Here is a 14471-nt window from a genome sequence, read left to right as displayed (position 1 = left end):
TGGAGAAGCTGCCGCCAAAGCTGTTTACTTTTACATTCCGCTTAGTTGGCGTGGTTGAATATAGGTTTTCTTAAGGCTACATCTAATGCACAGCGCTTACAAGAAAGTATAGTTTCCTGCGTCATGCTATTGCTAGGTAGGTGAAATATTTTGTGGTAGCTATGTTTAAAATGAATGTATTTTTGAAAGTGTTGTTCGTCAAATAAAATATTTGAATAAATCATCAACTGTAGATGTGCCTGCACATGCTATAGCTTAATAGTTATAGCTGCGTTAGTTTCTACTACAGACTTGGGTAGGTTAGGTGTAACTTTTGATCCTTCAAGGGGTGATCGTGGCCATGCGGCCCGGGTCTGTACTAGCCGCGGCTCGCGAGCTACGGGCCAGCCAAGCTGGCCGAAGCGAGACGCAAGTGAGCGAGCTGGCGGTGGCGTTGGTGTGCCACCAGCCCGGGACGAGCCAGCACGGCTGCGCCGCATGCCTCTGCCTCTGTCGCTCCGTTTTACGTAAATATGTTTACCTCCTCTCCTGGCATCAGTATAAGAGCGGCAAGCAGAAATACACATCAGGCTGTCTGCCGTAATGGCTCACTGGGACAGGTCTATTCGAGGTAGAGTCAAAAAATGGTTCAAATGGCTCTGAGCACTATGGGACTTAACATCTGAGGTCATCAGTCCCCTAGAACTTAGAACTACTTAAACCCAATTAACCTAAGGACATCACACACATCCGTGCCCGAGGCAGGATTCGAACCTGCGACTGTAGCGGTCTCGCGGTTCCAGACTGAAGCGCCTAGAACAGCTCGGCCACTCCGGCTGGCCGAGGTAGAGTCGTCGCTCTCATTGAGGAAGGAGGATGTTCCATCAGAGAAGCTGGCAGACGGTATGGCGTACCACATACCACTGCAACGAGATGATGGAGGATCTCCCTAGAACGAGGCACCACCAACAGGGTTCCTGGATCAGGCAGGAAGAGAGTGATCTCACAGCAGAAAGACAGGGACCTAGTGTCTAGGAGCAGAGAAAATCCCTTTCTGAACGCGAAGCAGTTGCGGCGGGAGACCAACTTCCCCGGCTCCAGTGACACGATTCGCCGAGGGCCGGGGGACGCTGGACTGCATGCACGACGATCCGCCGTGAAACAAGAGCTCAGCGAAGACAACGTTTTATACCATCTGAGGGCGTCGTGGGACAACAGCATTTTTACTGATGAGAAGGTGTTTTCCACCAATTACGACGGTCCACGAATCGTTTACAGGCCGCAAGGGACTCGCCAACGACGCGAATATGTAACCACGACGAGAAGAAGTGGCCGACTATCTGTTACCTGCTGAGGTTGGAATTCTGCGAGAGGGACGGGAATTCTTCACAGGATAGAAGGAACTCTGAACAGCGCGCAGTATGCTCACATACTGGAAAATGTAATGCTTCCTTCAGTGCGAGTGCTGTACGCAGAAGGGGACGTCACATTGGAAGAGGACCGTTCTCACATCCACAAGTCTGCATTTGTTCAGCAGTGGCTCTCCACGATTGGCGTCAGCGTCATGGACTGGCCGCCACGGGCGGCTGATATGAACTCCATGGAAAACATGTGGGCTGAGGCTGCCAGAACTTTAGCAGAGAACTGGCCACGAAACCAACCAACTACTGAGGACGCTCTTTGGGACTGCGTCCTGGAAGCCTGGAAGGAAGTTGTTTCTTCAGGCTGTTACGTCCTACGGCTTATACATTCTATGCCAAGATGCGTGATAGAAGTACAAGGTAATGAAGTATTCTGGATAAAATGTTTTGTAATGTCTTCTTTTTCGTCATTTTTCCTCATTTTGAGCTAGTGGAAGATCGCATGGCAACAGAAAAGATACAATATGGGCTAGCTTTCCTTTGAGTTGCCCTTTTAATTCAAGTGGGTTTCTTTTGAATATACAGTTTGTGAAGTATTCTATTTTGATTTAATTTATACCCTGTCTGCATACTTACAAACTAATCAGCATAGATGGATTCTGTCACAGTAGTTTTTGTTATTTCAAATACGTCTCTCTCGTCCCCTCGATCCATGAATACACCCTCCGTCCTCCACACAATACGCCAACGATTTCATATTATGTTTACTCGCCGCGCGGGATTAGCCGAGCGGTCTTGGGCGCTGCAGTCATGGACTGTGAGGCTGGTCCCGGTGGAGGCTCGAGACCTCCCTCGGGCATGGGTGTGTATGTTTGTCCTTAGGATAATTTAGGTTAAGTAGTGTGTAAGATTAGGGACTGATGACGTTAGCAGTTAAGTCCCATAAGATTGCACACACATTTGAACATCTATGTTTACTCGCTGTTAATATCTCTTCTATTCTCTCTCACACTCTCTCTCTGTGACATTATCGCTGCAAGTGCCCTTCTATTACACTCCCCCAAAACTTTGTAAACAAATCTAACGGTTTCCAATGAGACTACGTTTTCTCTTTTAATTGCTGCTGTCTTTACTCCCTCTCATTCATCTCACCACCTATGAAACCGTATTCTTTGATCTCCTCTTCCCTATAACCCATACTCCGTTCTGAGAATATTCCTTCCTTATCTCTCGGTCCTAAGATAAAACGAACTGTGGCACACATCTAAGTAAGCAATACTTTGCAAGCATTCCACGCTTATATTTTGCACTTCTTCACTTCTATCCATTCCCAGATCCCGCCCTCCTTGCTGTTACGCGTCTCTTGACATCTGCATCTACATCTAAATGAATACTCTGCAATTCTTAATTATGTGCTTGGCAGGGGGTTCTGTGGTCTGGTGGATTAATCTTGTATTGATGTGTAAAACGTGTAGGTTCACATCTCGCATCAGGCGTAGATTTTTAACACACACAAGTAGCTCTCCTTCACCCCTAGTAACGCCAAGTGCAGAACGCCAGTAAGCTGCGTAGTTCAATATCCGCGGTAAAGATAACATCCCTTCGTTGCCGACTGGGCATTCGTTTGAGCTGTGACAGAGGGAGAAACCCCGTAAGGCGGAGACTCTGTCACCAGCAATCCGTCTTAAACTAGAAAACGTATTTCATTTAATGAACCATTGGCCATGTAAGTTCACAAGGCTCTTACTTTGTTTGAAACTGAGACGTTGAAAATTGTGGTGCTGGACTGGGATTAGAATTCGATTTCACTGTGTTCCCGAAGATTGCAAACTCTTCTAGGCGTCCTCGAAAGGCACTATCTGTTTTCGAATCCTGATCAGCACAAAATATTCATTGTTTCATTTCAAGCAGTAGCATGTGCACTCCGAACTACTGGTGAAAAATAGTTGCATTTTCAACGTCTCTTCGTGCGTTGTCAGCTGTAACGTGTTCGTTTCAACTCACAGCCACATGATGAGCTTTTTATCACAACATTACAAGATCAAACGTTTCCTTACATCTTTTCAAGTTCAAACATTCATCTCCATCCTACTGGTGAAAACGGATTTGGGTTTGACGTTGTGTTCGTTGTGATCACCAACGACGACATGTTGGTGATTCAACTTCTAGACAGCAGAGTATTTTCCTTCACATCATTGAAAGTACAAACATGCCATTCCTAGCTATTATTGGAAAAGAATTTGATAGTTAAAGTTTCTTCATGATGCCTAGTTTTTTCTGATGTCTAGCTAAACGTGCGCCAATCTCGCTATTGGTGATCCAACAATAGCTATTAATCGTCTGCTCCTGGCTGGAAACGACGGTGCTAGATGCTGGGTTCGAATCCCGGTCAGGCAAAAACAATTCTATCGTCAATTAAGGTTCCAGCATTTCGCTATTGGTGAAAACATTTGATATTTAACTTCTGATTTTATGTACAGTCGTGATCAAAAGTATCCGAACGACCTGAATTGCATTTCACCTGATTCCCATGCGACCTACATAACGCAGCTGTCTAGCATGTCCTCTAATCGCTCCTTGGTACAGTCGTTTGATTATTGAAAATGGTTCCAACAAATCACCACTAGAAAAAACTGCTCTGTATCGCAATAACTAAAGATGTAAAGTAATACCACGATACTACAAATATCAGGGAACACCTCATCACAGATAAGACTGTCCTTAAGGCTTGTAAGCTCACATTTATTGCAATAAATGACATACCTGAAATGTTAGCACTCTCATTATTACGTCAGATAGGTAATGCACGTAGTTAGTTCGTCGTATTCATGATTTCCTTTTCAAAGTAACATACCATACTTGTTATTTAACACAAAATGTCATTAAAAATTTACGTTATTCACGAGCAGCTAGTTGAGAATATGTATGAACTTCAAATGACACGACGAACCGTCTCGTTCTGCATGTGGATTCAAACCCAGGTCATGCAGGCTAGCCCGTAGTGGCCGTGCGGTTCTAGACACTTCAGACCGGAACCACGTGACTGCTACGGTCGCAGGTTCGAATCCTGCCTCGAGCATGGATAAGTGTGATGTCCTTCGCTTAGTTAGGTTTAAGTAGTTTTAGGTTCTAGGGGACTGATGACCTCAGATGTTGAGTCACATAGTGCTCAGAGCCATTTGAACCAATCATGCAGGCTAAGATTTCGTGACTGGCGGAAATTAACAGTCATCCTGACTAGGCATAAAGAGAGTGATTTACCTCGTTTTTGGACAGTATCAGTTAGCAAATATCAACTTTAAATTACATTACGTAACATGTTTAACGGACGCGAATTATTACCCAGCATCTATTGTCCCTGTTAACGAACTACTAGAGGTGTTAAATATTGGTACTTCACAAGTAACGTACTTGAAATGCAGTGAGGTAAAGCTTTGTGTTGGACAGGGATTCGATCCCACAACCTAATCGGATTGTTAGCGAAGCACAATCAACTTCGACATATCGGATTTTCTCGGCAGTAGCTAGATGTATTAACTGACATGACGAGACGAAACATTAAGTTTTTCCTTCCCAGGACTCCAACCCGGCACGTATCGCTGTTATATTCTAGGGAAAAGGAACGTTAAGTATGGGTTTGTTACACCAGCAGCGACATGTGAGCATGTTTGAACTAGAAATAATATGACGAAATGTTCAGTGCTGACTGAGAATCGAACCCCAAACATATCGTTGTTGACTGCACACAAAGAGACGTCAGCTACCGAATTTTTCTCCACCAGCAGCTCGGAATAACATCCTTGAACTTACAGTGATCTCGCAAATAGTTCTGTGTCTCACTGGGAGTCAAAAACGTCACATATCGTTAGTGTTGACAGCGAATGGAAATGCATAAAAAATAAAAATTATTATCCACCAGCAAATAAGTGTTCTCATGCTAGAGCTTGATAATACATAGTGAAAATATTAGTGCTGGGCCAGGATTCCAACCCATTTATGCGCAATATGTGGAGATGTTGAGGAATCTGCAGTTTTGAACAAACAACAAGTTGTAGTAGAGCTGTATTGTCACGAAGGGATCAAATTCCGCATTAAGGGCGGTCTGAGTTGCATTCCCAGTTCAGAACTCATTTTATCGACATGCAGAAGCTCAAATAAAAGATGGAATAAGTGCCCTGTGACCGTACACAGGGTTTGTTTCATCACTAGAAATAAATAACTAGTATAAGAAAGGTTACTAGTGATAGAGTTTCTACATGTCGCCACTCCTGACTTTATTGTAGTTCAACCTAACGTCTACTTGGTAGAGAAGGAATATCATGTTTAATGTGATTTTCAGACCACAATGCCATTATACCTTCTTCTTCACTTGGCGTAGCGAGAAGAGAATAAAATCTGCTTCTCCCTATCAAAAAACATCGGCAGAAGTTGGAATCGAACTGAGACTAACATCATATGACACTAACATCAGTCCCACAGACCACCAAACCCTCTTCTCTAAAACTCATTTCTCTGTCATAACACCGTTACTACTCACAAGATGAGAATTCTGACACACAGGCTCCCTGTAGTGGTTTGCAGGATGTTCAGTACATTCATTTACTTGGTTGACCGAATCGCCCTGAACTAGCTGCCTTGGCTACCCAGTGCATACATTCGACTCTATTTTGTAATCACCGAAATAAAATTACGTAATTGCCACCTAAACAGAACTGCCAACGGTGTAGGATGCAGAAATTTAAATAGAAAGTGTTCCTTTCCATTTGAGCTACTGTATTGCGCTATCTGTTTGTTGAAACCATCGTGCAGTGCAAGAGATATTCTGTAAATGTCTGTCTCTCAGACGTCCATATCCGGCCACATACATTATCTCACAGCACTAGAATGCCGAAGTTCTGGAGGAACTGTTGTTCACTTCCAGAGGTGCTGTAGCTAAGTCACAGCTAGTAGCGTAACGGTATCCATTTAATGGAACTTTGAACATAATTCTCTTCACTTATGAACCCAAAATAGTCGCATGCGGTCAGGTATAATAGACGGCCAGGCAACAGATGCGCTCGAAGGTTTTGTATTAAGTATGGGGAAAACGCATCGTGCCAAAATAGACAGAAAAATATTTTCTACATTAGCTGTCGTCTGGTAGTGGCATTTTATTCTTCTTCAAACCTTATTTGACAGCTTTAACCCAGAACAAGTTTTCTACAAGCATGTAATCAATGAACTGCACGTGCATTGTCAGACTGTTACAGATAGCGTCAGAGAATTCGCATATATCGTTCATGATTAATTTCTCTCTCATGTTTAGTATTGTTTTAACAACATTAAAAGAAACCTTACGAAAACTGTGCACTGTATTCTAAGAAATGAAATGAAACTACCCACGATAACCTTACGATGAAAGTAAGCAAAACTATCTGTACACAAGCGTGCCTCTATCTACACGAATTAGTAAAACACTATTCACTTAGATTTCAATTGGGTCTGTGTTTAAATGGTAAACTGTGTCATGCTCAACAGGTATGCAAACGTGGCATTTCATAAATAAAGGTACGTATTCCTAAAAACCCAAAATTTGCTAGTCAGTATCGGAAGGAGGCGTTACCTGTTGTGCAGTGTAGTAAGTTTTTCACCATTGAACTTAGAGCTGAAAATATTTTCTTGCGATTTGCTAATCAATTTATTTCCTTCATACTTATCACCCTGGCATGGGAGTCTTAAGTGAAGAACATTATTGGATTTCGTATCGTTGACGGTCGATTTTAATTTCTTCAGAGACGCTAGTATTGTATAGCAGCTTGGCAGTCACAAAGCCGAGATCTGCGACCATTAATACAACTTACTGAGTCGAGCTGCCAAGAAGTTTTGATGTGTGAAGGTTTTCTTCTGATTTTGTTATAGATTTTTTCTGGATATTCGCAGTTCCATGAAGTAATACACAAAAAAATCTCGCACGCGCTGCCCCTGCCATGGTTAGAACTGACAATTTTCTTAACCGTTGGGACACGAGACACGTGCGGTACCACGGGGCTATGTACACACTGCTGCCAGCATGCCACTCTCGGCATGGTATTGGTCGTTCAGCCGCATATCGCATCGTGAAAGATATTAAAAGTTGTCACTTATGTGAAGAATAGCATTTCTTTAGCCAAAAAAGTGAAATTTCTGTCTCTGTGTCTTAGTTTACGTGAGGTTTGTATACCACGAGTCATTCAAATGGAAAGGGAATATCAAGTGAATTTAGCGAGTTAGTTCAGTACCATACGCGGAAGTGATTGCACTGTCACAGTGTTGCCAAATGCTTGTGACGATGTTGCCAGTTCTCAGCTGTGCTAGGAACAGCTCCGTAGCGTTATAGGAGGAGAATCCTGTGCTCGTGTCATAGGAGGATACGGAGAGGAGGCGCTGGGTTTGGTTAATATGCAGCGTTTTCCCCTACCAGCTGTTCAAAACATTCAGGTGTGTAATCTTCCATCACGATTACAGTTTCCCACAAAATATATACGAATAAAACACTTACATTGTTACTTCGTTACAAAAGATCATTTCAGTACATTAAAAAGCCTTTGGAAATCAACTTCTCCAACCTGTCACGAAAAGTAAGATAACAAACACTTTGCACCTCGAAATCGATTGCATCTACGTGCAGTCTTGTGATCATACAAGTAGAATTTCCTGAATTGCACGAGAATGTAGAAAAATGTTGGTGCGAGTGGAAGCTCTAACAAACACAGTTACCTAATTATTCTGTACCACGTAATAATCAATTCATTTGATAATTCAGAAGAGAAGAAACTAAAAATTATGCCCATTAAGACAGAAACTAAAGTTCACATGCGGGCACTGCGCAGATCTGCGCTTTATCATGTTCAGATCTATACAAATAATGTATACTAACCAGAATATTCATTGCTTTCGCAATGTTTCCGTCTTTTTTATAGTCTTCTTATGATGAACTGGATCCACATCCATGAGTCTGATTTTTTCTTTGTATCCTTCCATCTACTATCTTTGTGTGTTATTGTTCGGTGTTCAAAAAGCAAAATATTATGCCTGCTCCCACGAGGTATTAAAATGAGGTCGCAAAAAGGCTAACGAATATAATCAAAATACAGTGAGACACCAATTTGTCTGTCGTCATGGTGTTAAGTGGACGTGCATCGGCGGCAATGATGGGAGAGCCGTTGTGGGGTGACGAATAACAATGGTAGTATGTACAAATCAATAATCAAGGATGTTTACTGCATTACAAACGATTTACAAAATAACCGAGAATGGCTGAGTGTTTAATTGGCGCACTGAGTAGGTGTTCTTACCACTTTGTTACTGAATTCTGTTCTAGTTGTTTGCAGAGAGAAAACAAATAACCATATAGCCATACATATTGCTAGTGCAACGAGATATTACCTATCAATTATCCGTGCTTTACATCACGAGACGAACATGGCGTCACTGAGCTGATATTTGAAATACATTTCTGTTTTCTCTCTCTGTCGCTCTCTCTCTCTTTTTATTTTTATTTTAATTTTTTGAGGAAAGCATCGAGAAGCGTGATAATAAGCAAGTAGGCATATAACCTGTTTACAGCTATTTTCATCGGGACACATAGTGCAAAAATACAACTTTTGAGTGTGTTATTGCGTAATTCCAGTTGTTGTCAGTCTGTTAGCTTGCTCGCATTCAGTGGGGTGAAACTTATCACGGAAGCAAGCAAAACACAAACATTTCTTGCACCATGTGCAACACATAAACGAAATCTCGCTGCACTGACGTGTTGTCCGATATATTGCACGGAAAACATATCTGATTCATGTTGCTAAATACAGCTGTATCAGATATCAATTTGGTAGCGTACTAAGTGTATAAAAGTATATCTTGAAATACGCAGAAAGGCCCATAGACGTATTCGACTGAAACATAGCCATGACCAAAATTGTAACTGGGGTCGACAGCATCGTCGTCTACCACCTTGACAACTCGAACGGTGACAGTGCTTGGCCGGTTGCTTACGTTTACTGGTATCAAAGCTTCAGCATGAAAACACAAAAATGTTAATTACACGAAGATCATTAGTTTTGGAACCCATAGAAAGTAAAGAAGTCATCAGTCGCAAGAGCGGTTTGAACACCACAGTGCTTTAATAGGCACGGACTTATTGGAGGTGGTATGCTGTTGCTTTCATCCGCCCCTTGAGTTGACTTACCTAGCCAGTTAATAGGGGAACCTACAGTTTTACGTGACTTTCGGACGACGGTGCAACTCGGCATTTTTCACATCAACAAACACTGTCCCAGGGGAAATATGTGTAAAACGGCACATAAAAATCGTGGGACTGGTGAGGGACCAAACCTGAGACCTTTGTATCCATAGTCATGCTCTTTATCACCTTGCCACCACACAGCCAACGCTGTGGTTTCTGCTTTCCATTAAAATTAAGGATCTCTCGTTTCTGCCTGCGTTGGCACTTGCGTGTCCCTTTGGAGACCTTACCTTTGGGATTACCCTCGTATACGTGTGTGTAAACGCCTTCCAATGCCCACTCAAGGAAGACAAGGATACCTAGTCTAGCTTCAATATTACAAATACGCCTCTATTTGTGGATGAACGCAGACTTATGTTGATAATCATTTTGAATATTTATCACTACTGTACCCATCGGTGTGAAACTCGTTTTCTACCAAGGTTCCCACAGCTACAGGAACACTACTTTAATACCTCTTACACAAAATACTTACGCAGTGCTATCAGACGAAAAGATCAACCCCACACAAACTGTGGGAGGTTTGCTTTACAACCTTCGTACCTGGATAAAGAGCTTTTCCTATTTGAGATATCTGTGAACGTTGCTGCATAAGACGACTTAAGAAGAAACTAAATTCCTTCAGCTACGACAATGTTTAAAGAAATCGTGTTAACGGCGCTAAATTTTGGTTTGTAAATCGTTTCCCAGCCGTACTCTGCCGCATTTCGCTGGTTCTAAGGCAAAAAGCTTACTGACAAATTTCACAGAAGGAAAAGGGGGACGAAATGTCTCCCACTCAAGGGTCATGTTGTTTTACTTAAATGATTACAAAATCGGGTAAATCGAACAATGAGGTTGTCAGTATAAGCACATTACTGTTGTCAATATGGTTTTGCACCGCCCAGGGCCTGTAATGATAAGGGGCCCGTTTAGGTCAGGCATATTGCACACAGAAGTGGAAGAGAGAGCACCACTAAATTCTACAATCCGTATTCATTGCATACACACAGAAATTACTGTTACAGTGTACTTATGGAGCCCAATGAGTGAATTGCATACTTTCCGGTGAGGAAGAACACTGGCAAACAGTCTTCGCTACATTAGGTTACTTATACTGGCGTCACTTTGAGCTAGAATTTATGGCCAGCGAGTAAGTGTAAGGACAGTGAGTCGGATGCAGGTTTTGCAACTGTGAAATACGTTCCTTACATTATGGAAGCGAATATTAAATTTGAACTAATATTGCGAAAATTTAGGACTTGGATAGCTTAGAATGAAAATCTTTCTGTTTATTGCAAAGGAAAACAATTGACTTTCTAAAACATTCCGTGTCATACACAACTTGAAACAGGTCACGTCGACCAAATCATATGGAAGAACCGACAGCGACGTTTGTTGGAAGGCAGTAAGATCCCTTGGCTTTTGGTTTGGCAGTATTCGACAGCCATTCCTAGGCGCAAGTAAATGAAGAAAGGCAGCACGTTTTCGTTGTCTAGTAACGTCTTCATCAATTACTTTAGTTTTAATGTGATCTACGAGTAATTGCTGATGTTTGATATTAACATGAAAAGGATTCCGTAGACAGGGAAAGAACTCGTTCTTGGGCAACTACTTCTATAATGACCAAAAGGATTAAATGATCTTCAAGCACATGTGTTCCAGCAGCGGTATGAAGAAAATGATTGTAATAATGACGGTGATAATCAAATTATCCGGTAACTTCACACTACACAGGGGATTTTCTAGAACTAAGAAATTTCCTTAATTAGTGGAAATTTCAAAATGGCTTCAGATCGAGGCTATGACGCCTAGAAGAGTCTTTACATCCTGCTGACATGAGAATAGCATAACCTCCATGTCAGGAGCTTGCTTCTACTTAACCAATTAATAGACTCACGTTTTTCCCACCGTGACTAGTTTAGTAAGCTAAGCACATCATCCGTTACAGCACACTCCTGGGGCTAGGAAATGTGGCCACAATGGTCTGGTGGAACGAACTATCACAAGTGCAATGCGTGGGTTCGGGCATTTACTTTTAAGAGGCACAAACGGATTTACTTTACCTGTGGTAACCTCAAGAGAAAGCTGTTATAATCCAGAACCCGCATTAAACAACGTGTTCCTTCATTCCAAACTGGGCAGATCCGGTTTTACGTTGGAAATTGACATAGGTGGAGGTCAGGGTAAACAGAAATACTGTCAACAGTAAACTTACTTACATTAGAAAATTTTATTTTATTTGATGAATTGATAGCCGTCTAAAGGAACAGGGCTCTAATTTTACTTGCACTTGATTGAACTAGAGACGTTGAAAAATTTGGTGCAGGACTGTGATTCAAATTCGTATCTCCTCTTTTGAGGATCTGAATCTCTCGGAACAGTATAGTTCAATCATTTCATTCCTTTTCCCAAGACTGCAGTCTTCTCTAGGTCTCCTCCAAAGGTAAATATAAGGGTCCGAATCCTGATCCAGTACAAAAATGTTCATAATTTCATTTCAAGCCCCATCACGTGCACACCGGCCTGCTAGTGAAAATTAACGTGCATTTTTAATGTCTGTTCATGTTGCCAACAATTTCTGGACAAACACGTACACATATTACTGTTGATGAGTAAGCAACTGATGTTGTTGTTGTTGTGGTCTTCAGTCCTGAAACTGGTTTGATGCAGCTCTCCATGCTACTCTATTCTGTGCAAGCTTTTTCATCTCCCAGTACCTACGGCAACCTACATCCTTCTGAACCTGCTTAGTGTATTCATCTCTTGGTCTCCCTCTACGCCTTTTTCCCTCCACGCTGCCCTCCAATACTAAATTGGTGATCCCTTGATGCCTCAGAACATGTCCTACCAACCGATCCCTTCTTCTGGTCAAGTTGTGCCACAAACTTCTCTTCTCCCCAATCCTATGCAATACCTCCTCATTAGTTATGTGATCTACCCATCTAATCTTCAGCATTCTTCAGTAGCACCACATTTCGAAAGCTTCTATTCTCTTCTTGTCCAAACTATTTATTGTCCATGTTTCACTTCCATACATGGCTACACTCCATACGAATACTTTCAGAAATGACTTCCAGACACTTAAATCAATACTGGATGTTAACAAATTTCTCTTCTTCAGAAACGCTTTCCTTGCCATTGCAAGCCTACATTTTATATCCTCTCTACTTCGACCATCATCAGTTATTTTGCTCCCCAAATAGCAAAACTCCTTTACTACTTTAAGTGTCTCATTTCCTAATCTAATTCCCTCAGCATCACCCGATTTCATTATACTACATTCCATTATCCCTGTTTTGCTTTTGTTGATGTTCATCTTATATCCTCCCTTCAAGACACTGTACATTCCATTCAACTGCTCTTCCAAGTCCTTTGCTGTCTCTGACAGAATTACGATGTCATCGGCGAACCTCAAAGTTTTAATTTCTTCTCCCTGAAATTTAATACCTACTCCGAATTTTTCTTGTGTTTCCTTTACTACTTGCTCAATATACAGATTTATTAACTTCGGGGAGAGGCTACAACCCTGTCTTACTCCCTTCCCAACCACTGCTTCCCTTTCATGTCCCTCGACTCTTATAACTGCCATCTGGTTTCTGTACAAATTGTAAATAGCCTTTCGCTCCCTGTATTTTACCCCTGCCACCTTTAGAATTTGAAAGAGAGTATTCCAGTCAACATTGTCAAAAGCTTTCTCTAAGTCTACAAATGCTAGAAACGTAGTTTTGCCTTTCCTTAATCTTTCTTCTAAGATCAGTCGTAAGGTCAGTATTGCCTCACGTGTTCCAGTGTTTCTACGGAATCCAAACTGATCTTCCCCGAGGTTGGCTTCTACTAGTTTTTCCATTAGTCTGTAAAGAGTTCGTGTTAGTATTTTGCAGCTGTGACTTATTAAACTGATAGTTCGGTAATTTTCACATCTGTCAACACCTGCTTTCTTTGGGATTGGAAGTATTGTATCCTTCTTGAAGTCTGAGGGTATTTCGCCTGTTTCATACATCTTGCTCACCAGATGGTAGAGTTTTGTCAGGACTGGCTCTCGCAAGGCCGTCAGTAGTTTCAATGGAATGTTGTCTACTCCGGGGGCCATGTTTCGAGTCAGGTCTTTCAGTGCTCTGTCAAACTCTTCACGCAGTATCATAACTCCCATTTCATCTTCATCTACATCCTCTTCCATTTCCATAATATTGTCCTCAAGTACATCGCCCTTGTATAGACCCTCTATATACTCCTTCCACCTTTCTGCTAAAGTCGTTCTCTTATCTCTAAAGGTCACTTTAATTATCCTGTAGGCAGTATCTATCTTACCCCTAGTGAGATAAGCCTCTACATCTTTACATTTGTCCTCTAGCCATCCCTGCTTAGCCATTTTGCACTTCCTGTCGATCTCATTTTTGAGATGTTTGTATTCTTTTTTGCCTGCTACATTTATTGCATTTTTATATTTTCTCCTTTCATCAATTAAATTCAATATATCTTCTGTTACCCAAGGGTTTCTACTAGCCCTCGTCTTTTTACGTACTTGATCCTCTGCAGCCTTCGCTACTTCATCCCTCAAAGCTACCCATTCTTCTTCAACTGTATTTCTTTCCCCCATTCCTGTCAATTGTTCCCTTATGCTCTCCCTGAAACTCTGTACAACCTCTGGTTCTTTCAGTTTATCCAGGTCCCATCTCTTTAAATTCCCGCCTTTTTGCAGTTTCTTCAGTTTTAATCTACAGGTCATAACCAATAGATTGTGGTCAGAGTCCACATCTGCCCCTGGAAATGTCTTACAATTTAAAACTTGGTTCCTAAATCTCTGTCTTACCATTATATAATCTATCTGATACCTTTTAGCATCTCCAGGGTTCTTCCATGTATACAACCTTCTATCATGATTCTTAAACCGA

This window comes from Schistocerca americana, chromosome 7 (genome assembly GCF_021461395.2).
Source record: "Schistocerca americana isolate TAMUIC-IGC-003095 chromosome 7, iqSchAmer2.1, whole genome shotgun sequence".
Classification (NCBI taxonomy): domain Eukaryota; kingdom Metazoa; phylum Arthropoda; class Insecta; order Orthoptera; family Acrididae; genus Schistocerca; species Schistocerca americana.
Note: the sequence above shows the minus strand (reverse complement) of the source record.